The sequence below is a fragment of the Scyliorhinus torazame genome, chromosome 2, assembly GCF_047496885.1.
Source record: "Scyliorhinus torazame isolate Kashiwa2021f chromosome 2, sScyTor2.1, whole genome shotgun sequence".
In the NCBI taxonomy this organism is placed as follows: Eukaryota; Metazoa; Chordata; class Chondrichthyes; order Carcharhiniformes; family Scyliorhinidae; genus Scyliorhinus; species Scyliorhinus torazame.
In genome coordinates this window covers 40073394-40099141 of record NC_092708.1, presented here as the reverse complement: position 1 = coordinate 40099141, position 25748 = coordinate 40073394, and the positions used below count along the sequence as shown (strand labels likewise).

General features: G+C 45.5%; 1 long non-coding RNA gene across 2 annotated transcripts in view; it reads left to right on the top strand.

Moving 5' to 3' along the window:
* Positions 1-1384: 1384 nt before the first annotated feature.
* Positions 1385-25748, top strand: part of LOC140407763 (uncharacterized) — a 119941-nt gene continuing 95577 nt past the window's right edge. The window contains exons 1-3 of one of the 2 annotated variants that reach the window (XR_011939785.1): positions 1385-1557; positions 5909-5982; positions 10980-11300. This is a non-coding gene — a long non-coding RNA (uncharacterized lncRNA). Of the gene's footprint in view, positions 1558-5908; positions 5983-10979; positions 11301-25748 lie in introns of those variants that run through there. The other variant, XR_011939786.1, reaches the window with a different exon arrangement.

The window sequence follows — 25748 nt, the reverse complement described above, 5'->3', positions numbered from 1 at the left end:
CATTTAGGATTGATTCAGGGGAATCACAGCCGTTGTTTCTCCTGGCTGGGAAAATAGAACAAGAGGGGGAAGAGTCTCAGAACAAGGGGCCGATAACGTAGGACGGAGATGAGACGCAAGGTCTTCACTTCAAGGCTGATGAATCTTTGAATTTCTCGATCCAAGATGGTTGTGGATGCGCAATCATGGAATATATTTAAGGCTGAGACCCAAAAGTGTCGGGGGCCTCAGGGAATCAGGAGAAATGGGGAGCGGTTGGGAGTGGAAGCCCAAATTCAGCCATGAGCATGTGGAATGGGGGATCAGGCTCGATGGGTCATATGGGTTACTGCTGCTCCTATTTCTTATGTACTTAACAGTATTGAACAGTTTAGGCCTATACTCCCTAGAGTTTAGAAGAATGAGGGGAGATCTAATTGAGGTGTACAAGATGATAAAAGGTATGGATAATGTAGACATGGAGCAGATGCTTCCTCTATTGGGGCATTCTAAAATGAGAGGTCATAATCTTAGAGTAAGATGTAGCAAATTTAAAACAGATTTGAAGAAAAACTACTTCTCCCAAATGGTTGTGAATCTGTGGAATTTGCTATCCCAGAGTGCGGTGGATGCTGGGACAGTCAGTAAATTTAAGGAGGAATTAGAAAGATTTTTAATTGGTAATGGGTTGAAGGGAGAGCGGGCAGGACGGTGGAATTGAGGCCAGGATGGGATCAGCCATGATCACATTGAGGGCGTTAGGCTCGGGAGGCTAAACTGCCTACTCTCGCTCCCAGATCATGTGTTCTAGGGAGGGGAGACTGTGGCTGATTTCGCAATCCAGCTCTTGGTCTGTAACATTGCAAGTAGCAGATGAGGAATATATCAGCCACGATAGAATGGTGGATCAGACTCGATGGGCCGAATGGCCTAATTCTGCTCCTATATCTTATGAAATTATGAACTTATGTTCTTGCCCTGTGGTTCAGTAGTCGCCACTGCAACCACTCAAAACTAACACGTGACAAAGAAATGATGGATTGGGCATGAGTCTGAAAGTGCAGAGGTTATTGCCGTTGACCCTACTGACCTGCAAGAAATCCACAGAAAGCAGCAGGAATTAGGTCACCACTAATACATGTTGAATTATCTCTTAAAAGACTGCTTGAAAATGTGTCACAAAGCGTCGAGCATGCACTCGGTCAGTATGCCACAGCCGTCAGAGAGATTAGACACTCATCCTATTTAGTCAGATCAATAAAATAAAACCCGGATTCCGGAGGTCAATGAACAATTGTTTGACCAGATGCTCTATTCTTTTGTGATATGTTGTACGTTAATGAGGCAAAGGGCAGCACTGGATTAATACGGTGGCTAAACCTCAGACAGAAAAGGGGAACAATTGCCACAGCGATAGCAAAGATACACCACTTACTCAAGTTGATGGAAGACGATGAATGTTGAAGAACAGGAACTAGATCAAAGACGTTAGCAAACAATGTCCCTCATTTCTGATGGCAACACCATAAACAAAGATGTTGTGAAGAGGAAATAATAAGCTCAGTGAAAACAAAAAAGGTGAGCACATTTTGTTTTGATCACAGCCAAAACCAATGTATAAACACACACTATGCACCAAATGGAAGTGATAAACAGCTAAAAAGGAGCATTTATATGTTAACAGCATTATGCTTTGTAACACTAAGGGTACTGAGATAACGACACATCAAGATCTTTCATTCTTTCAGCATGTGGGTGTCAGGAGTAAACACAAAAAGCTTGCAAAATCAGAATTCATATGATCTATATCTACCGCAAGTTAGATTGAGTGTAATTATCCCCAGTCAGGTTCCAGCACCACCCCCACCTTCCCTTCACAGAGGGCAAATCGATACAATCAGAGGAGAAGTGAGTAACATTTGTTCTCGATGCCCACAATAGGGGTTAACCCTTCCCGGGTCCTCATCAATCTTCCCCACAAGTCTTCTGCCAGCGTCCAGTTCAGCCTTGTCACTGTCATCGGCTGTCCCTCGAGGATGGCACCTACCAGGGGTCGCCCGTTTCTGCCATGGATCAACCTTATGCACAACGTTACACAAACATGTGTGGCCTTGCCGACACATGGAACGTGCATCCGTGTGAATAAAATTTAAACTGACTGAACCCAAAATACAAATGTGTTTAAAGTTGAAAAACAATTTTCAAAATCTAATCTTTTAATCTTTCGAATGCTCGTCAATAAACATGAGATAGATAGGCTGAAATGAGGCAGCTGGAAAGAAAGGAGACTTGTATAACGTATAAACACCAGCACAGGCTGGTTTAGCTGAATGGCTTTGGTTCTGTGCTTTGTACTCTATGTGATGCAATGTAATTTAGAATTTTTCAGCCATCTCTCGCCAAATACTATATCGGCATTATCATTGTAATGTAGTTTGCTGTTAAAAACATGCTGTATTAGATACTGTATAGACATCATGAAAGGAATAGCTTTTTTCTTTAAGGACTATGATGCTTATAGTTACATTTGATGAAATGATACCGGTGATTTGTTTTTAAGTTTCTGAAATAACTTTTACATAGACTTCGGGAACTTAGGAGCAGGCGCAAGACCATTTTGCCCCTCAAGTCTTTCAATGGGAACATGGTTGCATCTGCAACCTTGCTCCAAACACCTGCCCTTGCTTCATTTCATAAGAACATAAAGACTAGGAGCAAGAGTAGGCAATTCAGCCCCTCGATCCTGTTGCTAACTTGCTGTCGTTTCCGTGGCCATCACGGAAACTTGGATAGAAGAGGGGCAGAAATGGTTGTTGGAGGTCCCTGGTTATAGATGTTTCAATAAGATTAGGGAGGGTGGTAAAAGAGGTGGGGGGGTGGCATTATTAATTAGAGATAGTATAACAGCTGCAGAAAGGCAGTTCGAGGAGTATCAGCCTACTGAGGTAGTATGGGTTGAAGTCAGAAATAGGAAAGGAGCAGTCACCTTGTTAGGAGTTTTCTATAGGCCCCCCAATAGTAGCAGAGATGTGGAGGAACAGATTGGGAAACAGATTTTGGAAAGGTGCAGAAGTCATAGGGTAGTAGTCATGGGCGACTTTAACTTCCCAAATATTGAGTGGAAACTCTTTAGATCAAATAGTTTGGATGGGGTGGTGTTTGTGCAGTGTGTCCAGGAAGCTTTTCTAACGCAGTATGTAGATTGTCCGACCAGAGGAGGGGCAATATTGGATTTAGTACTGGGTAATGAGCCAGGGCAAGTGATAGATTTGTTAGTGGGGGAGCATTTTGGAGATAGTGACCACAATTCTGTGACTTTCACTTTAGTAATGGAGAGGGATAGGTACGTGCAACAGGGCAAGGTTTACAATTGGGGGAAGGGTAAATACGATGTTGTCAGACAAGAATTGAAGTGCATAAGTTGGGAACATAGGCTGGCAGGGAAGGACACAAATGAAATGTGGAACTTGTTCAAGGAACAGGTGCTACGTGTCCTTGATATGTATGTCCCTGTCAGGCAGGGAAGAGATGGTCGAGTGAGGGAACCATGGTTGACAAGAGAGGTTGAATGTCTTGTTAAGAGGAAAAAGGTGACTTATGTAAGGCTGAGGAAACAAGGTTCAGACAGGGCATTGGAGGGATACAAGATAGCCAGGAGGGAACTGAAGAAAGGGATTAGGAGAGCTAAGAGAGGGCATGAACAATCTTTGGCGGGTAGGATCAAGGAAAACCCCAAGGCCTTTTACACATATGTGAGAAATATGAGAATGACTAGAGCGAGGGTAGGTCCGATCAAGGACAGTAGCGGGAGATTGTGTATTGAGTCTGAAGAGATAGGAGAGGTCTTGAACGAGTACTTTTCTTCTGTATTTACAAATGAGAGGGGCGATATTGTTGGAGAGGACAGTGTGAAACAGATTGGTAAGCTCGAGGAAATACTTGTTAGGAAGGAAGATGTGTTGGGCATTTTGAAAAACTTGAGGATAGACAAGTCCCCCGGGCCTGACGGGATATATCCAAGGATTCTATGGGAAGCAAGAGATGAAATTGCAGAGCCGTTGGCAATGATCTTTTCGTCCTCACTGTCAACAGGGGTGGTACCAGGGGATTGGAGAGTGGCGAATGTCGTGCCCCTGTTCAAAAAAGGGACTAGGGATAACCCTGGGAATTACAGGCCAGTTAGTCTTACTTCGGTGGTAGGCAAAGTAATGGAAAGGGTACTGAAGGATAGGATTTCTGAGCATCTGGAAAGACACTGCTTGATTAGGGATAGTCAGCACGGATTTGTGAGGGGTAGGTCTTGCCTTACAAATCTTACTGAATTCTTTGAGGAGGTGACCAAGCATGTGGATGAAGGTAAAGCAGTGGATGTAGTGTACATGGATTTTAGTAAGGCATTTGATAAAGTTCCCCATGGTAGGCTTATGCAGAAAGTAAGGAGGCATGGGATAGTGGGAAATTTGGCCAGTTGGATAACGAACTGGCTAACCGATAGAAGTCAGAGAGTGGTGGTGGATGGCAAATATTCAGCCTGGATCCCAGTTACCAGTGGCGTACCGCAGGGATCAGTTCTGGGTCCTCTGCTGTTTGTGATTTTCATTAATGACTTGGATGAGGGAGTTGAAGGGTGGGTCAGTAAATTTGCAGATGATACGAAGATTGGTGGAGTTGTGGATAGTAAGGAGGGCTGTTGTCGGCTGCAAAGAGACATAGATAGGATGCAGAGCTGGGCTGAGAAGTGGCAGATGGAGTTTAACCCTGAAAAGTGTGAGGTTGTCCATTTTGGAAGGACAAATATGAATGCGGAATACAGGGTTAACGGTAGAGTTCTTGGCAATGTGGAGGAGCAGAGAGATCTTGGGGTCTATGTTCATACATCTTTGAAAGTTGCCACTCAAGTGGATAGAGCTGTGAAGAAGGCCTATGGTGTGCTCGCGTTCATTAACAGAGGGATTGAATTTAAGAGCCGTGAGGTGATGATGCAGCTGTACAAAACTTTGGTAAGGCCACATTTGGAGTACTGTGTACAGTTCTGGTCGCCTCATTTTAGGAAGGATGTGGAAGCTTTGGAAAAGGTGCAAAGAAGATTTACCAGGATGTTGCCTGGAATGGAGAGTAGGTCTTACGAGGAAAGGTTGAGGGTGCTAGGCCTTTTCTCATTAGAACGGAGAAGGATGAGGGGCGACTTGATAGAGGTTTATAAGATGATCAGGGGAATAGATAGAGTAGACAGTCAGAGACTTTTTCCCCGGGTGGAACAAACCATTACAAGGGGACATAAATTTAAGGTGAAAGGTGGAAGATATAGGAGGGATATCAGAGGTAGGTTCTTTACCCAGAGAGTAGTGGGGGCATGGAATGCACTGCCTGTGGAAGTAGTTGAGTCGGAAACATTAGGGACCTTCAAGCAGCTATTGGATAGGTACATGGATTACGGTTAAATGATATAGTGTAGATTTATTTGTTCTCAAGGGCAGCACGGTAGCATTGTGGATAGCACAATTGCTTCACAGCTCCAGGGTCCCAGGTTCGATTCCGGCTTGGGTCACTGACTGTGCGGAGTCTGCACGTCCTCCCCGTGTCTGCGTGGGTTTCCTCCGGGTGCTCCGGTTTCCTCCCACAATCCAAAGATGTGCAGGTTAGGTGAATTGGCCAATGATAAATTGCCCTTAATGTCCAAATTGCCCTTGGTGTTGGGTGAAGGTGTTGAGTTTGGGTAGGGTGCTCTTTCCAAGAGCCGGTGCAGACTCAAAGGGCCGAATGGCCTCCTTCTGCACTGTAAATTCAATGATAATCTATGATTAATCTAGGACAAAGGTTCGGCACAACATCGTGGGCCGAAGGGCCTGTTCTGTGCTGTATTTTCTATGTTCTATGTTCTATGTTCTATGTTTCTTAATTTGGCTCTGTTTAATTATGTTTGCTCAAGAGTCGCCAGGTATCTTTTGATACCGCCACAACGTTCAAAACCGAATACTGATCAAAGACTCGATACACCAGTTGGTAAGTTCAAAAGCAATGTTCATTTATTTACACACAGTCAAATATACTCATGCGTAAAACTCTACAACCTAAACTATCACTATTACTAAAAGCCTATACTTAGCTTTGGGTTCCCACTCAGTCAGAGGAACAATGGCCGTTGCTCGGTTCTGAGGCTGCTGGGTTGAGCTGTTTACAGGGTAGCAACTAGGAGCGTCTATCTCGTAGCGTGCGTTGGCGTGGAACATACTTAGTCTGGCATAGCTTTGGCAGGTCTCTCCTCACTGAAAACCAAGGCCAAGAGAGTGATTCTCTCTTAGGGAATCCTTTTAATACCCAAAAGGGCTTCGTGCCTTGAACCTGGCCTCAATTAATTGGGCCGTTTCCCAATCGTTCTCATGATTTTCCTCCAATAGAGGGGTGGGTTCCCTGATTGCTGGGCGTGTCTTAGGTGGCCGTTGGTTTGCTTTGTTCTGGTCTCCTTTGGCACCAGGGTGTCTGTCTTAGCATTGTTTACCTAAATGCTGCCTTTTTGTTCCCGGGGATGGCTCATTAGTATGTAGATGGTTCTGCAGTATCGGTCTTGTCTGAGAGCTACAGCTCTAATCAACAGACAAACCTTGCACCTGCTTGCTTTTTCGATATTGTCCAATTTTCCCTGCATTCTTTGCAAAGTGTCCATTTTGTAATCGGGACGTGGCCATCCCAGATGGCTACAAGCCCACTCCGCCATTCAATATGATCATGCCTCTCGGCCTCAACTCCACGTTCCTGCCCGTTGTCCATAACCCGTCAACCCGTTGGAAATGAATGCCGTTGATACTTTCGCTTAACAGAAAAACGATCAGCATCAGAGTTAAAGTTAACAACAATCTAGCATCAATTACAACAGCGGTCTCAGACGAATTGTTGTTTGATGTCTGGGCGAGGAATGTTGACAGGAACATCAGAGAAACTCTCTAGGTTTGAACTAGCATTTAACATTGATCTCAAGAATGCGTGTCCCCTTTAACACGGTGTGTTGTGCTGCACTGAAGTGTTTCGACATTTGTTCCTTCATTCGTTCACAAGTCTAAATGTGTTGATGTGCTCACTATGCACATTTATAGATTTAGTGCTTTTCACATCCATTAGCGATCGCAAAGATTATGTAATTATTCTTTCATGGAATGTGCGCATCCCTGTATTTGTTGCCCATCCTCAATTGCCCTTGAACTGAGTGGTTTGCTGGGCCATTTCAGAGGGCAGTTAAGAGTCAACCATATTATTGCGGTCCTGGAGACAGGCCTGGCAAAGATGGCAGATTTCCTTCCCTAAAGGGCATCAGTGAATCAGATAACTGGATAATCTGATTTTCTGATGTTGATTGAGGAATAAATATTGGCCAGAACTCTGGAGATAACTTCCTTGCTCTCCTTCCAAACAGTGCTATATCCACCAGCAGGCAGATGGATGTGAGAAAGCTGGTGCACAAATCAACTTTCCTCAGACCCAAACTGAACTAGTGGGCAGCATGGTAGCACAGTGGTTAGCACAGTTGCTTCACAGCTCCAGGGTCCCAGGTTCGATTCCCGGTTTGGGTCACTGTCTGTGCGGACTCTAAACGTTCTCCCTGCGTCTGCGTGGGTTTCCTCCGGGTGCTCCGGTTTCCTCCCACAGTCCAAAGATGTGCATGTTAGGTGTATTGGCCATGATAAATTGCCCTTAGTGTCCAAAAAAAAAGGTTAGGTGGGGTTACTGGGTTTCAGGGATAGGGTGGAGGTGTGGGCTTAAGTAGGGTGCTCTTTCCAGGAGCCGGTGCAGACTCGATGGGCCGAATGACCTCCTTCTGCACTGTAAATCCGATGATTCTGTGATTCTAAACAAGCATCATACAAAAGCAGTGATTTGCTTAAGTTAGCTTTAACTCAGAGTACTTATCCAAACAAAAGCAATAGGATCTGAACCAAGCTTAGATTCAATTGCAACCCATTGTAAGATATACATATCTTAACATAACTTCTGATATATTTAAGAATTCGGACAGCTTTTTCGAGGTGTGATATGTCTGACTGTAAGTTAACTCAAGGTTGCATCTGAGAAGAGAATCTAAGCTTAGCAACAAGGTTTTCTCCAGCAGAAAAAGGCAAAAACAACACGTTACTTTTACTTTATGAATCAAAGCTACTCCTCTACATCCCTAATTTGAGATGCCTTCATTCAACTTTCTCTCCATTCTTTGGGAAGAGGTAAAGCACCATGGCATATGATAATATGATGCACCAAAGTCTTCATTTAAAGGCCTGCCACCCACTTGACATTCACAATTGACGTTGAGATCTATTTCACTTCACCTTCAGTGGCAAAAAAAGGCAAATATATTCCATGTATCATTTTGAAGTGAATTCATCAGGGTCGAATACAGATGAAATATGTATAGACCCAGACACCACCGTAGTGGGTCGGATTTCAAACAATGATGAGACAGGAATGAGATAGAGAATCTGATTAACTGGTGCGACGACAATAATCTCTCCCTCAATGTCAACAAAACTAAGGAAATTGTCATCGACTTCAGGAAGCGTAGTGGAAAAAGAAGTAGGCAGAAAGTGGGTAATTATAGGCCAGTGAGCTTAACTTCGGTAGTAGGGAAGATGCTGGAATCTATCATCAAGGAAGTAATAGCGAGGCACCTGGATGGAAATTGTCCCATTGGGCAGATTCTGGCAGAGAGTAAAAATCTACAAATGGACTTTAACCTGCTATCCACCAGGAAAGCAGTGCACCAATTCCACCAGACACGGGGGACCTTCCAAGATCACGGAGATAATGCCAGCTGCCTGCTGGTTCACCAGATGAGAAAGCAGGCAGCCACAAGGGAGTTAGTGCAAGTAAAGGACAGCAAAGGTGGACTGGTAGGAAACCAAAAAAGATCAACAAAGCGTTCAAGGCCTTCTACCGGGGGCTGTACATCTCCAAACCCCCCGACAGGTTCTCGGGGATGAAACAGTTCCTCGATGAACGGAACAAAGAACAAAGAAAATTACAACTCAGGAACAGGCCCTTCGGCCCTTCAAGCCTGTGCCGACCATGCTGCCCGTCTAAACTAAAATCTTCTACACTTCCGGGGTCTGTAACCCTCTACTCCCATCCTATTCATGTATTTGTCAAGATGCCCCTTAAACATCACTATCGTCCCTGCTTCCACATCCTCCTCCGGCAGTGAGTTCCAGGCACCCACTACCCTCTGTGTAAAGAAACTTGCCTCGTATATCTCCTTTAAACCTTGCCCCTCACACCTTAAACCTATGTCTCCTCGTAATTGACCCCTCTATCCTGGGAAAAAGTCACTGACTATCCACTCTCTCTATGCCCCTCATAATTTTGTAGACCTCTATCAAGTCGCCCCTCAACCTCCGTCGTTCCAGTGAAAACAAACCAAGTTTATTCAAACACACCTCTGAGCTACTGCCCTTCAGACCAGGTAACATCCTGGTAAATCTCTTCTGCACCCTCTCTAAAGCCTCCACATCCTTCTGGTAGTGTGGCAACCAGAATTGAACACTATACTCCAAGTGTGGCCTAACTAAGGATCTATACAGCGGCAACATGACTTGCCAATTTTTATACTCAATGCCCCGGCCAATGAAGGCAAGCATGCCGAATGCCTTATTGACTACCTTCTCCACCTGTGTTGCCCCTTTCAGTGATCTGTGGACCTGTGCACCTGGGTCTCCCTGACTGTCAATACTCTTTGAGGGTTCTACCATTCACTGTATATTCCCTACCAATATTAGACCTTCCAAAATGCATTACCTCACATTTGTCCAGATTAAACTCCATCTGCCATCTCTCCGCCCAAATCTCCAAAAGATCTAAATCCTGCTGTATCCTCTGACTGTCCTCATCGCTTTCCGCAATTCCACCAACCTTTGTGTCGTCCGCAAACTTACTGATCAGACCAGTTACATTTTCCTCCAAATCATTTATATATACTATGAACAGCAAAGGTCCCAGCACTGATCCCTGCGGAACACCATTAGTCACAGCCCTCCAATCAGAAAAGCACCCTTCCATTACTACTCTCTGCCTTCTATGACCTAGCCAGTTCTGTATCCATCTTGCCAGCTCACCTCTAATCCCGTGTGACTTCACCTTTTGTACCAGTCTGCCATGAGGGACCTTGTCAAAGGCCTTACTGAAGTCCATATAGACAACATCCACTGCCCTACCTGCATCAATCATCTTTGTGACCTCCTCTAAAAACTTTATCAAGTTAGTGAGACACGGCCTTCCCTTCACAAAACTATGTTGCCTCTAGCTAATATGTCCACTTGCTTCCAAATGGGAGTAGATCCTGTCTCGAAGAATTCTTTCCAGTAATTTCCCTCCCACTGACGTAAGGCTCACCGGCCTGTATCCTTGCTACCCTTCTTAAACAAAGGAACAATATTGGCTATTCTCATTGGGGATGATGGGAGGAGGGGGCTGGAAGCACCACTACAACTGGGAGAGGCCTTGGAGAGCATCGGCTCCAAGCTTCGGGACCTGATGGGTTCCCGGGGGAACACTCCCAAACTTTGCGGCAGCACTGACACTGGACTAGTGGGAGATATTCGCTAACTTGCTAGCGAGGGTCAGCTTGTCTCCAAGGCTGACAAGCCACAATATCGCTGATACCCAAGAAAGACAAAGTCCAAACCGACTGCGGATCCTACAGATCCATTTCGCTGCTCAATTTGGATGTGAAAATACCCGCAAACATCCTGGCTAAGCGATTGGAGAACTGCATAAGAGATGGTCACAGAAGACCAGACAGGCTTTGTCAAGGGTCGACAGCTAACTGCAAACATCAGATGGCTACTCATCTGGTGAGAGAGCACCAGAGGTGATTATTTCCCTGGACGCAGTGTCATGTGAGAGCAACTTTAAGAAATGGATGTTTAAGCAATGTACCTTTAAGAAATGGAGCTGATCATATTACTGAAGTGATGTCAGAGGGTGGGGGGAGCTGAACTCATTTCTGCTTTTGGTTTCAGTTTGAGGAGAAAGCTGGGAGTGCCTGTATGTTTTGCTGAGAGCTGCAGGAAGAAAACACAGAGCTTGCTGAGAGCAGCAGGAAGAAACAGAGCTGGTCTGTGGATGTCTGCAAATCCAAAGACTATAAATATATTGAATGTAACCTCATGTCTGTTTCTGAAGGTGAAGTCTTTTGGATGTTTAAAGGAACAGTTTGAAGGATTATTTAGTGTTGTAGTCTTTTGGGGTTATCTTTGAAGTAATGGGTGTTAAGATATTTAATGTTTGTTTTTTAAAGGTTAAATTGAGTTCTTTGAATAAACATTGTTTTGTTTTAAAAACCATTTGTCCATAATTGCTGTATCACACCTGGAGAGTATGCTGTGTGCTCCCCACACCACAATCTGTTAAAAGTTGTGGGTCGGTTGAACTCCATGAAACACTTTGGGGTTCGGTAAACCCCGAGCCATAACAATTGGGGACTCGAGGGGGATAAAAGTCTATCTATTGGATTGGCTTGAATTTAAAGACAGTGAGGGGTGAGCATATTGTGGTTGCTTTTCAGGTGTGGTATTTTAGTTTAAGTGGGGAGTGTGTTGTGGACAATGCCGCTTTCAGAGGCTCAGAAGTTTTTTGGGGTGGAGACGGTCACACTCAGCACCTTACGGACAGAGACTAAAAGCAGACTGTTAGATTTGGCAAAAACATTGCAGTTAACATTACCTGACAAAATGCAAAAAGGTGAGGTAATTATGGCGGTGGTTAAGCATTTAGAGTTGTCTGAGATACCGTTTGATTCATTAGAAATGGCACAGATCCAGTTGCAGATTAAGCAACTTGAACATGAGAAAGAATTAAAGCAGCTTGAATACGAAAGAGAGAGAACGGAAAAAGAAAGAGAGAGAGAGGAAACGAAAGAGAGAGAGAGAAAAAGAAAAGAGAGAGAGAGGAAAAAGAAGAAAGGAGAAAAGAAAGAATAGCCCTAGCAGAACAAAAAGAAAAAGAAAGGGAGATACAGATCAGGGAAAAAGATAAAGAGAGAGAGTTTGAACTTCAGAAAATGGCCATGAAACATGACAGTCAGTTAAAATTGGCAGATGTAAAGGGAAATGTACAGTTGGATGATAGTGATGAGGATAGTGAGAAAGAGCGTCAAAGTCGAAGGCTTGGTGGGAATCTATTTAAATATGTCCAAGCATTGCCAAGGTTTGACGAGAAGGTGGTAGAAGCCTTTTTCATTTCATTTGAGAAGGTAGCTAAACAAATGAAATGGCCACAGGACATGTGGGTATTACTGATTTAAACAAAGCTGGTAGGTAGAGCTAGTGTAGTCTTTGCGTCACTACTGGAGGAGGTATCTGGGACATATGAGGAGGTGAAAAAACCATCTTAGGTGCATAGGAACTAGTGCCTGAAGCCTACAGACAAAGGTTTAGAAATTTAAGGAAAGCATTTGGTCAAACATACATGGAGTTTGAAAGGCTCAAACAGAGTAATTTTGATAGGTGGATAAGGGCTTTGAAAATAGACAAAACGTATGAAGCTCTCAGAAAAATTATACTTTTGAAGGAGTTTAAAAATGCAATTCCTGAGAACTAATGTGGAAGAGCAGAGGGTTAAAACTGCGCGGTTAGCAGCAGAAATGGCAGATGATTATGAATTAGTTCATAAATCAAAGCTTGGTTTCCAACATCAGTTTCAGCCTGTGAGGGATAGAAACGGGAGACATGAGAAATACTCAAGTGGTAAAGGTGAAGGTGATCTGATGGGAGATAATAAGGAGAGTGTACCTCAGATTAAAAAAGAGATCCAGGAGAGGGTGGAAAAGAAATGAAAAGTTTCAAATGTTTTCACTGTAATAAACTAGGGCATGTAAAGTCACAGTGTTGGTGGTTGAAGAAAAGCACTGGGACGACTGATGTGGTAAAACAGGATAAGACAGTGGGGTTTGTTAGAGTGGTAAAGGAAAGCCCAAGTGAAGCGAAGGAGGTGCGAAAGATTGTACAGCCTGATCAAGAGGTGATTGATAAGAAGGTGCCAGATGTCTTTAAAGAATTTACTTGTGTGGGTAAAGTTTACTCATGTGTATCAGGAGGAGCAGGTAAAGCAGTCACAATTTTAAGAGATACAGGAGCTAGTCAATCTGTAATGGTAAGGGATGAGGAATTATGTAGTTTGGGAAGAATGTTGCCAGAAAAGGTGGTGATATGTGGAATTCAGCGGAAGAGGAGTAGTGTTCCATTATATGAGGTAAGGTTGGAAAGTCCAGTGAAGAGTGGTGAAGTGGTAGTAGGAGTAATAGAGAAACTATCTTGTCCAGGAATACAGTTTATCTTGGGTAATGATATAGCTGGATCGCAAGTGGGAGTGATGCCTACTGTGGTTGTTAAACCAGTGGAAAATCAGACAACTGAAGTGTTGAAGGACGAATATCCTGGGATTTTTCCAGATTGTGTAGTAACAAGGTCACAAAGTCACAGGTTAAGACAAGAGGAGAAATCAAAGAGTGAAGATGAAGTTGAAGTGCAATTATCAGAAACGATTTTTGATCAGATGGTTGAAAAAGAACAAGAACAGGTGGAGGATGGGGCGGATATTTTTAGTTCAGGAAAATTGGCGGAGTTACAACAGAAGGATGTAGAAATAAAATGGATATATCAGAAAGCGTATACTGAAGAGGAATCTGAGAGTATACCAGAGTATTATTACCGTAAAAGTGATGTCTTGATGAGAAAATGGAGACCTGTACATATGCAGGCGGATGAAAAGTGGGCAGAAGTTCATCAAGTAGTATTGTCAGTAGGGTATAGAAAGGAGGTGTTGCGAGTGGCACATGAGGTACCAGTGGGAGGTCATTTGGGGATAAGGAAAACTCAAGCTAAAATCCAGAAACATTTTTATTGGCCTGGACTACATAAAGATGTCGTTAAATTTTGTCAATCATGTCACACATGTCAAGTGATAGGGAAACCTCAAGCAGTGATAAAACCAGCACCCTTAATCCCCATTCCAGCATTTGAGGAACCATTTAGAAGGGTCCTTATTGATTGTGTAGGACCGCTTCCTAAAACAAAAAGTGGGAATCAATATCTTTTGACTATAATGGATGTGTCTACTAGGTTTCCAGAGGCCATTCCAATATGTAATATTACAGCTAAAAAGATTGTGGAGGAGTTACTTAAATTCTTTACGAGATATGGGCTACCCACAGAAATTCAATCGGATCAAGGATCAAATTTTACCTCAAAGTTATTCAAAGAAGTTATCGATAGTTTAGGAATAAAACAATTTAAATCAACTGCGTACCATCCAAAATCGCAGGGAGTGTTAGAAAGGTGGCATCAGACATTAAAGACAACGTTGAGGGCTTATTGTCATGATTATCCAGAGGATTGGGATAACGGAATTCCATTTGTACTGTTTGCAATTAGGGATGCACCTAATGAGTCAACCAAATTTAGTCCTTTAGAACTAATTTTTGGTCATGAGGTAAGAGGACCACTTAAATTGATTAAAGAAAAATTGGTGGGTGAGAAATCGGAAGTTACACTATTGGATTACGTGTCAAATTTTCGGGACCGATTAAATGGAGCAGGTGAATTGGCTAGACAACATTTGAAAGTTGCACAAAATGTGATGAAACGGGTAGCGGACAAGAAATCCAAAGTTCGTAGTTTTGCCAGTGGAGATAAAGTTTTAGTGTTGTTACCAGTGGCAGATGAACCTTTAAAAGCTAGGTTTTGTGGACCGTATCAGATTGAAAGGAAATTAAGTGAGGTGAATTGTGTGGTAAAAACACCAGATAGAAGGAAGACTCACCGAGTGTGTCATATGAATATGCTTAAAAGGTACTTTGAAAGGGAAGGAGAGAAAAAGGAGGATTTAATGATTCTAACTCAAAGTGACGAACCAAATCCAGATGACTGTGAATTTGACATACCTCAAATTAAATTGGAAAATGAGGATGTTCTTAAAAATTGGGATGAGTTGTTAAGTTACCTTCCAGAGGAAAAACAAACTAACTTGAAAGAGTTATTGATATCACATGGGCACGTTTGTAGAGATAAATTGGGATGTACTAAAATGGCTAGACATGATGTAGATGTGGGAAATGCTGTTCCTATCAAACAACATCCATATAGACTTAATCCTTTCAAATTGGGACAGGTTAACAGAGAGATTGAGAGTATGCTTAAAAATGGCATAATTGAAGTAGGTTGCAGCCAATGGAGCTCACCCATAGTGATGGTACCTAAACCAGACGGTACCCAACGGTTGTGTGTGGACTATAGAAAGGTGAATGCAGTTGCAAGAACAGATTCTTACCCTATCCCACGTTTGAAGGATTGCATTGAGAAAGTGGGACAATCTGCTTTTATTTCCGACTTCCAGACATGGAAAGAACATTTAAAACATCGTATGGAGTTCTTCGATCGACTTCAGGTGGCGGGTTTGGTGATGAACCTAGCGAAAGTGAATTTGGAGAAGCCCGAATCACTTTCCTTGAGGAGTTTCCGATACCCTCAAGACGAAGGGAAATAATGCGATCTCTCAGCATGAATGAATTTGACCGAACCTTTGTGCAAAAGATGTGTAGCGAGGTTGCTCCACTGATGGAATTGCTGAAGAAACATAAAAAATTTCAATGGACAGGGGACTTTCAACAGGCATTTGACTGCCTGAAAGCTGTGATCACCAATGTTCCTGTATTGGAGAATTGCAAGGGGCTCTGTGGTCAGATTGAACTACAGTATCTGATTCTAAAGAGAAATGCCGAGGAGTAGAGGAATGGATGGATCGCGCAGAGACTTTCTTGTTCAAAGAGACAGTCAATCGAGAAGGTTTTCGGTTGGAGGAAGAAGAACGGGAAAAATGGACTATATTATTATGCCTGTTTGTGTGTGGGGTTTTTTAAACGAAAAATTATTTTTACTGCGTGCATTTCTTAATTGATGGTGCAAGGTTAAAAATGAAACCTTCTTGAAGTTGATGGGGTTTATTTTCTTGGGGGGAGGTGCCATGTGAGAGTACCTTTAAGAAATGGATGTTTAAGCAATGTACCTTTAAGAAATGGAGCTGATCATATTGCTGAAATGATGTCAGAGGGTGGGGGGGGAGTCTGCTTTTGATTTCAGTTTGAGGAGAAAGCTGGGAGTGTCTGTGTGTTTTTCTGAGAGCTGCAGGAAGAAACAGAGCTGGTCTGTGGATGTCTGTAAATCCAAAGAATATAAATGTATTGAATGTAACCTCATGTCTGGTTTTGAAGGTGAAGTCTTTTGGATGTTTAAAGGAACAGTTTGAAGGATTATTTAGTGTTGTAGTCTTTTGGGGTTATCTTTGAAGTAATGGGTGTTAAGATATTCAATGTTTATTTTTTAAAGGTTAAATTGAGTTCAGAAAATAAACATTGTTTTGTTTTTAAAACCATTTGTCCATAATTGCTGTATCACACCTGGAGAGTACGCCGTGTGCTTCCCAGACCACAATCTATTAAAAGTTGTGGGCCGGTTCAACTCCATGAAACACTTTGGGGTTCTGTAAACCCGGACCCCTAACAGCAGAGAGGGCCCTTGACAGTCGAGTGGAAGTACCTCATAGTGGTTTGGGCTGGGGACAAGGTTCACTTCATAGTGAAACTCCTGTACAATGCCTCCATAATGTGGAGATGCCGGCGTTGGACCGGGGTGAGCACAGTACGAAGTCTTACAACACCAGGTTAAAGTCCAACAGGTTTGTTTCGATGTCACTAGCTTTCGGAGCGCTGCTCCTTCCTCAGGTGAATGCAGAGGTCTGTTCCAGAAACACATATGTAGACAAATTCAAAGATGCCAGACAATGCTCGGAATGTGAGCATTAGCAGGTGATTAAATCTTTACAGATCCAGAGATGGGGTAACCCCAGGTTAAAGAGGTGTGAATTGTATCAAGCCAGGACAGTTGGTAGGATCTTGCAGGCCAGATGGTGGGGGATGAATGTAATGCGACATGAATCCCAGGTCCCGGTTGAGGCCGCACTCATGTGTGCGGAACTTGGCTATAAGTTTCTGCTCGGCGATTCTGCGTTGTCGCGGGTCCTGAAGGCCGCCTTGGAGAACGCTTACCCGGAGATCAGAGGCTGAATGCCCTTGACTGCTGAAGTGTTCCCCGACTGGAAGGGAACATTCCTGCCTGGTGATTGTTGCGCGATGTCCGTTCATTCGTTGTCGCAGCGTCTGCATAGTCTCGCCAATGTACCACGCTTCGGGACATCCTTTCCTGCAGCGTATGAGGTAGACAACGTTGGCCGAGTCGCACGAGTATGTACCGCGTACCTGGTGGGTGGTGTTCTCACGTGTAATAGTGGTATCCATGTCGATGATCTGGCACGTCTTGCAGAGATTGCCATGGCAGGGTTGTGTGGTGTCGTGGTCACTGTTCTGAAGACTGGGTAGTTTGCTGCAAACAATGGTTCGTTTGAAGTTGCGCGGTTGTTTGAAGGCAAGTAGTGGGGGTGTGGGGATGACCTTGGCAAGATGTTCATCGTCATCAATGACGTGTTGAAGGCTGTTAAGAAGATGACGTAGTTTCTCCGCTCCGGGGAAGTACTGGACGACGAAGGATATTCTGTCGGTTGTGTCCCATGTTTGTCTTCTGAGGAAGTCGGTCCGGTTTTTCGCTGTGGCGCGTTGGAACTGTCGATCGATGAGTCGAGTGCCATATCCCGTTCGTACGAGGGCATCTTTCAACGTCTGTAGATGTCTTTTACGCTCCTCCTCGTCTGAGCAGATCCTGTGTATACGGAGTGCTTGTCCATAGGGGATGGCTTCTTTAATGTGTTTAGGGTGGAAGCTGGAGAAGTGGAGCATCATGAGGTTATCCGTGGGTTTGCGGTAAAGCGAAGTGCTGAGGTGACCGTCCTTGATGGAGACGAGTGTGTCCAAGAATGCAACTGATTTTGGAGAGTAGTCCATGGTGAGTCTGATGGTTGGATGGAACTTATTAATGTCATCGTGTAGTCGTTACAGTGATTCTTCGCCGTGGGTCCAAAGGAAAAAAATGTCATCGATGTATCTGGTGTATAACGTCGGCTGAAGGTCCTGTGCGGTGAGTAGGTCCTGTAGGTCCGAAAGCTAGTGACATCGAAACAAACCTGTTGGACTTTAACCTGGTGTTGTAAGACTTCGTACAATGCCTCCATAATGAGCATATGGACCAACACCACCAACTCTGAATATTTCCAGCTCCCCGGGGCACACGGCAGGGATGCCCGCTGTCCCCACTCTTGTTCACCTTGGCAATTGAGCCGTTGGTGATCACCCTCAGAGGGGCGAAAAACTGGAAGAGAATCCGAAGAGGAGACAGAATGCACAGAGTCTCACTCAATGCGGATGACCATTTCCTCTACATCTTGGACCCGCAAGCTCTTGAGAGAGTTTGCAGCCTTCTTGGGCTACAAGCTCAACCTAAGCAAGAGTGTAGTCTTCCCTGTGAACCCAAAAGGGGGAGGGGCAGATCTGGCGGGGCTGCCATTTCAACAAGCCCAAAGCAAATTCCGCTATCGGGGATCCAGGTTGCCCACAACTTGTTACCAAGGTCCTACAAAGAAAAGGAAACATGGGCCTGACCTCCCAAACCTACAATCCTACCACAGGGCTGCCAGAGCAGAAATAGTGAGGGATGGGTGAAAACCAGAAATGGAATGGATGAGGAACAAAGAACAAAGAACAAAGAAATGTACAGCACAGGAACAGGCCCTTCGGCTCCCCAAGCCCGTGCCGATCATGCTGCCCGACTAAACTACAATCTTCTGCGCTTCCTGGGTCCGTATCCCTCTATTCCCATCCTATTCATGTATTTGTCAAGATGCCCCTTAAATGTCACTATCGTCCCTGCTTCCACCACCTCCTCCGGTAGCGAGTTCCAGGCACCCACTACCCTCTGCGTAAAAAACTTGCCTCGTACATCTACTCTAAACCTTGCCCCTCTCACCTTAAACCTATGCCCCCTAGTAATTAACCCCTCTACCCTGGGGAAAAGCCTCTGACTATCCACTCTGTCTATGCCCCTCATAATTTTGTAGACCTCTATCAGGTCTCCCCTCAACCTCCTTCGTTCCAGTGAGAACAAACCAAGTTTATTCAACCGCTCCTCATAGCTAATGCCCTCCATACCAGGCAACATTCTGGTAAATCTCTTCTGAACCCTCTCTAAAGCCTCTACATCCTTCTGGTAGTGTGGCGACCAGAATTGAACACTATACTCCAAGTGTGGCCTAACTAAGGTTCGATACAGCTGCAACATGACTTGCCAATTCTTATACTCAATGCCCCGGCCAATGAAGGCAAGCATGCCGTATGCCTTCTTGACTACCTTCTCCACCTGTGTTGCCCCTTTCAATGACCTGTGGACTTGTACTCCTAGATCTCTTTGACTTTCAATACTCTTGAGGGTTCTACCATTCACTGTATATTTCCTACCTGCATTAGACCTTCCAAAATGCATTACCTCACATTTGTCCAGATTAAACTCCATCTGCCATCTCTCCGCCTAAGTCTCCAAACAATCTAAATCCTGCTGTATCCTCCGACAGTCCTCATCGCTATCCGCAATTCCACCAACCTTTGTGTCGTCTGCAAACTTACTAATCAGACCAGTTACATTTTCCTCCAAATCATTTATATATACTACAAAGAGCAAAGGTCCTAGCACTGATCCCTGTGGAACATCACTGGTCACAGCCCTCCAATTAGAAAAGCATCCTTCCATTGCTACTCTCTGCCTTCTATGGCCTAGTCAGTTCTGTATCCACCTTGCCAGCTCACCCCTGATCCCGTGTGACTTCACCTTTTGTACTAGTCTACCATGAGGGACCTTGTCAAAGGCCTTACTGAAGTCCATATAGACAACATCCACTGCCCTACCTGCATCAATCATCTTAGTGACCTCCTCGAAAAACTCTATCAAGTTAGTGAGACACGACCTTCCCTTCACAAAACCGTGCTGCCTCTCACTAATACGTCCATTTGCTTCCAAATGGGAGTAGATCCTGTCTCGAAGAATTCTCTCCAGTAATTTCCCTACCATTGAAGTAAGGCTCACTGGCCTGTAGTTCCCGGGATTATCCTTGCTACCCTTCTTAAACAGAGGAACAACATTGGCTATTCTCCAGCCCTCCGGGACATCCCCTGAAGACAGCGAGGATCCAAAGATTTCTGTCAAGGCCTCAGCAATTTCCTCTCCAGCCTCCTTCAGTATTCTGGGGCAGATCCCATCAGTCCCTGGGGACCTATCTACCTTAATATTTTTTAAGACACCCAACACCTCGTCTTTTTGGATCTCAATGTGACCCAGGCTATCTACACACCCTTCTCCAGACTCAACATCTACCAATTTCTTCTCTTTGGTGAATACTGATGCAAAGTATTCATTTAGTACCTCGCCCATTTCCTCTGGCTCCACACATAGATTCCCTTGCCTATCCTTCAGTGGGCCAACCCTTTCCCTGGCTACCCTCTTGCTTTTTATGCACGTGTAAAAAGCCTTGGGATTTTCCTTAACCCTATTTGCCAATGACTTTTCGTGACCCCTTCTAGCCCTCCTGACTCCTTGCTTAAGTTCCTTCCTACTTGCCTTATATTCCACGCAGGCTTCGTCTGTTCCCAGCCTTTTAGCCCTGACAAATGCCTCCTTTTTCTTTTTGACGAGGCCTACAATCTCTCTCGTCATCCAAGGTTCCCGAAAATTGCCGTATTTATCCTTCTTCCTCACAGGAACATGCCGGTCCTGAATTCCTTTCAACTGCCACTTGAAAGCCTCCCACATGTCAGATGTTGATTTGCCCTCAAACATCCGCCCCCAATCTATGTTCTTCAGTTCCCGCCTAATATTGTTATAATTAGCCTTCCCCCAATTTAGCACATTCATCCTAGGACCACTCTTATCCTTGTCCACCAGTACTTTAAAACTTACTGAATTGTGGTCACTGTTACCGAAATGCTCCCCTACTGAAACAGCTACCGCCTGGCCGGGCTCATTCCCAAATACCAGGTCCAGTACCGCCCCTTCCCTAGTTGGACTGTCTACATATTGTTTTAAGAAGCCCTCCTGGATGCTCCTTATAAACTCCGCCCCGTCTAAGCCCCTGGCACTAAGTGAGTCCCAGTCAATATTGGGGAAGTTGAAGTCTCCCATCACCACAACCCTGTTGTTTTTACTCTTTTCCAAAATCTGTCTACCTATCTGCTCCTCTATCTCCTGCTGGCTGTTGGGAGGCCTGTAGTAAACCCCCAACATTGTGACTGCACCCTTCTTATTCCTGATCTCTACCCATATAGCCTCACTGCCCTCTGAGGTGTCCTCCCGCAGTACAGCTGTGATATTCTCCCGAACCAGTAGCACAACTCCGCCTCCCCTTTTACATCCCCCTCTATCCCGCCTGAAACATCTAAATCCTGGAACGTTTAGCTGCCAATCCTGCCCTTCCCTCAACCAGGTCTCTGTAATGGCAACAACATCATAGTTCCAAGTACTAATCCAAGCTCTAAGTTCACCTGCCTTACCCGTAATACTTCTTGCATTAAAACATATGCACTTCAGGCCACCAGACCCGCTGTGTTCAGCAACTTCTCCCTGTCTGCTCTGCCTCAGAGCCACACTGTCCCTATTCCCTAGTTCTCCCTCAATGCTCTCACCTTCTGACCTATTGCTCCCATGCCCACCCCCCTGCCATACTAGTTTAAACCCTCCCGTGTGACACTAGCAAACCTCGCGGCCAGGATATTTATGCCTCTCCGGTTTAGATGCAACCCGGCCTTCTTATACAGGTCACACCTGCCCCGGAAGAGCTCCCAGTGGTCCAGATAACGGAAACCCTCCCTCCTACACCAGCTGTTTAGCCACGTGTTTAGCTGCTCTATCTTCCTATTTCTAGCCTCACCGGCACGTGGCACAGGGAGTAATCCCGAGATTACAACCCTCGAGGTCCTGTCTTTTAACTTTCTGCCTAGCTCCCTGAACTCCTGCTGCAGGACCTCATGCCCCTTCCTGCCTATGTCGTTAGTACCAATATGTACAACGACCTCTGCCTGTTTGCCCTCCCCCTTCAGGATGCCCTCTACCCGTTCGGAGACATCCTGGACCCTGGCACCAGGGAGGCAACATACCATCCTGGAGTCTCTTTCACGTCCACAGAAGCGCCTATCTGTGCCCCTGACTATAGAGTCCCCTATTACTATTACTGTTCTGCGCTTTGACCCTCCCTTCTGAACATCAGAGCCAGCCGTGGTGCCACTGCTCTGGCTGCTGCTGTTTTCCCCTGATAGGCTATCCCCCCCGACAGTATCCAAAGGGGTATATCTGTTCGAGAAGGGGACAACCACAGGGGATTCCTGCACTGACTGCCTGCCCTTTCTGGTGGTCACCCATTTCTCTGCCTGCACCTTGGGTGTGACCACATTTACATAACTGCGATCTATGACGCTTTCCGCCACCTGCATGCTCCTAAGTGCATCCAATTGCTGCTCCAACCGAACCATGCGGTCTGTGAGGAGCTCCAGTTGGGTGCACTTTCTGCAGATGAAGCCATCCGGGACGCTGGAAGCCTCCCGGACCTGCCACATCTCACAGTCCGAGCACTGCACCCCTCTAACTGACATTGCGTTAATTAATTAAAATTTAAATTTAAATTTTTTTTTAAATAAAAAAAAATTTCAAAGTTACTGTTAACTATCTGTTTCCTAGCACTAGATTTCTAATAGAAATGTGAAAGCTAAATATAGTACTCTCCGATCTCTGGCTTAGATATCCCTCTAAATTATAATTAAGTAATTATGTTTAATTAGTTACCAATGCTTAATTTTTTTAATTTAGTGTAGATTCCTAACCAGCCACTCAGGCCACAGCTTTTCTGTGATGTCACTTCAGTTTCCCCCCGACACACACAATTTGAAAAAGGTATAAAAGTAAAAATGAGTAAAAATCATTTACTTACCTTCTTACCCTCTGAGTGTCTTAGGTGTTCTTAGGTTCTCTCCCTGACAGAGACTGCTCCTCCTCCTCCGAATGGCTCCCGAAACTAGGCCGCGATCTTTTAAAATCTCCGCTCCGACTCGCAGCTCCCCCGCTTTTTAAATCTCCCGCGCTGTTTTCACTGTCCCGGCTCACTCAGCTCCCGTGCTGTTTTCAAAGTCCTTGTTTCCAAAGGATGGAAGAGAGCTCTTGTACACGTATGACCTTCCGAGCCCTCGCCACGGCTGCACTCCCATCCTCACCAGCCAAACACTCAACAAGCCCAGTGGTGGTAGCCACACTCAGAACCTGGAATCAAATGAGACAGCACTTCCACCAATCCAAAATGTCCACTATGGCCCCACCTGCGGCAACCACAGGTTCACATCAGCCATGTTGGATGCCATCTTTAGGAGGTGGAGACAGGATGGGGGGGGGACGCGGACTGTTCGGGACGTCTATATGGAGGAGAGGCTAGCGACCTTAGAGGAACTGACAGAAAAACTACAACTACCAATGGGAACAAACTGTGACACCTACAGGTAAAGAACATCCTCCGCAAGGAGACAACATCATACGCACAGACCAGAGACACACAGCGCTCGAGGAACTACTGGATGCGGGCGATCTGAGAGGAAGGAACTGCGGGGACCTGGATAGAAGACTACTAGAAAGGGCATGCACCCCCTGGACGTGACACAGGAAAAATGGGAGGAAAAACTAGGGATTGAAATAGAGTGGGGGCTCTGGAGTGAAGCACTGGAGAGGCCCAACTCCACCTCCACTTGCGCAAGGCTAAGCCTCGTGGAACCGAACGTGGTGCACAGAGCGCACCTGGCTAGATCCCGAATGAGCAGGTTCTTCCTGGAGGTGGAGCACAAATGTGAATGGTGCCAGGGAGGCCCGGCCAGCCACACCCACTTGTTCTGGGCATGGCCCAGACTTGTCGGGTTCTGTACAGCCATCTTCGAGGCAATGTCCAAGGTTGTGGGCTGAGGGTGGAGGCAAGCCTGAAAGTGGCAGTCTTCGGGGTATCAAACCAGCCAGAACTATTTAGGGGGGAAGAGGGCCAAGGCCCTTGTCTTTGCCTCCCTAATCGCCCATCGGAGAATCCTGCTCAGCTGGTGATCAGCAGCACCACCCACAGCTGAAGCCTGGTTGGCAGACCTGTCAGAATTTCTCCACCTGGAGAAAATCAAATTCACCATCCGAGGGTTGGAGGAGGAGGGCTTCCACTAGGCATGGAAGCCATTCAGCCAACAGCCAATAGAGCGAGGGGAGAGGGGGACTGCACAGGAGCCAACAAGACACCAAAGAACAGGAAGAGGGAGGAAAGGAGGGAGGGGGGAGGGTAGGGAGAGGGGAGGGGGGCTAGGAACAGCCAGAATAGGCAACGGTGGGAGGGCAAGAACAAAGCCACAAAGACAGGGCCCTGCGCCAGGGACGAAAGGCCCCAGGACAAAATGGGGGCCGGCAAGGCCTAACTGCCGGTACAGGTACACCAACCCCCTCTCCCCACCAACCGGCCGGAAAGGTCCATACCAACCAGCAGACTAACAGAGCCAGTTCTCGGGATTAGGGCCCTGTCGAAGCCAGCACAAGCAAATAAAGACAAAATAGACCAAGGCGCCAAGGAAACACTTAAAACAATGGGGGGGGGGGGGCGGAGCAGAGGGAGGGCAGGCTAATTGGCAAGGGGGGAGGAGGGGAAGGGGGGGAAAAACTAGACAAATGTAAATACACAATAATCACCTTTTGTAAACTGCATAAAACTGCAAATTTTCAAAACAAAAAAAAGGAGGAAATGGGATCGGGGTAAGGGGGTTGGGGATTTGAGGGCTATTTCTAATGGTTGGCTTTTGTATATTGTATTTGCTTTGCACAAATGTGATTATTTTGTATTGTATAAAATGAAAAACTCTAATAAAAACATTTTCAAAAAAGAAGAAGGTGGTTGGGCCTGGGACATTCTCTGAGGAACTCCTGCAGTAACGTACTGAAGCTGAGACACCTGACCTCCAACAATCAGAACCATCTTTCTTTGTGCTAGATATGAGACCAACCAGAGGAGAGCATTCCCCCCATTTCCATTGGCTCCCGTTTCTCCCAGGCCCCTTGATGCCACACTCAGTCAAATGCTGCCATGATGTCAAGGGCAGTCACTCTCAACTCACGTCTGGGCTTCAGCTCTGTTGTCCATGTTTGGACCCCGAGTGTAATGAGGGCAGCAGCTGAGTGGCCCTGGAGGGACCCGAACTGGGCATCCGTGAGCAGATTATTGCTGTGATAGTGACACCTGCTAGCACTGTCTACAACACCTTCCATCACTGTGCTGCTCATGGAGAGGAGGTTATATAGTGTAAAAACTCCTTTCTGCATAAACACATCGATTTTACTAATGTTTCCTTATTTTACATCTCTTTGCAGAAATCACAAAAACAATTTGACCTCTGCAATCACAGAATAATACAGTGCAGAAGAGGCCTTTCGGTCCATCGAGTCTGCACCGCGCATGAAAAACACCTGACCTGCCTACCTAATCCCGTTTGCCAGCACTTGGTCCATAGCCTTGAATGTTAAGACGTGCCAAGTGCTCATCTAGATGCTTTTTAAAGGGTGTGAGGCATCCGGCTTCTACCATCCTCCCAGGCAGTGTGTTCCAGACCGTCACCACTCTCTGGGTAAAAATGTTTTTCCGCAATTCCCCCCTAAACCTCCTGCCCCTCACCTTGAACTAGTGTCAACTCGTGACTGACCTTTCAATGAATGGGCACAGCTGCTCCCTATCCACCCTGTCCATGCCCC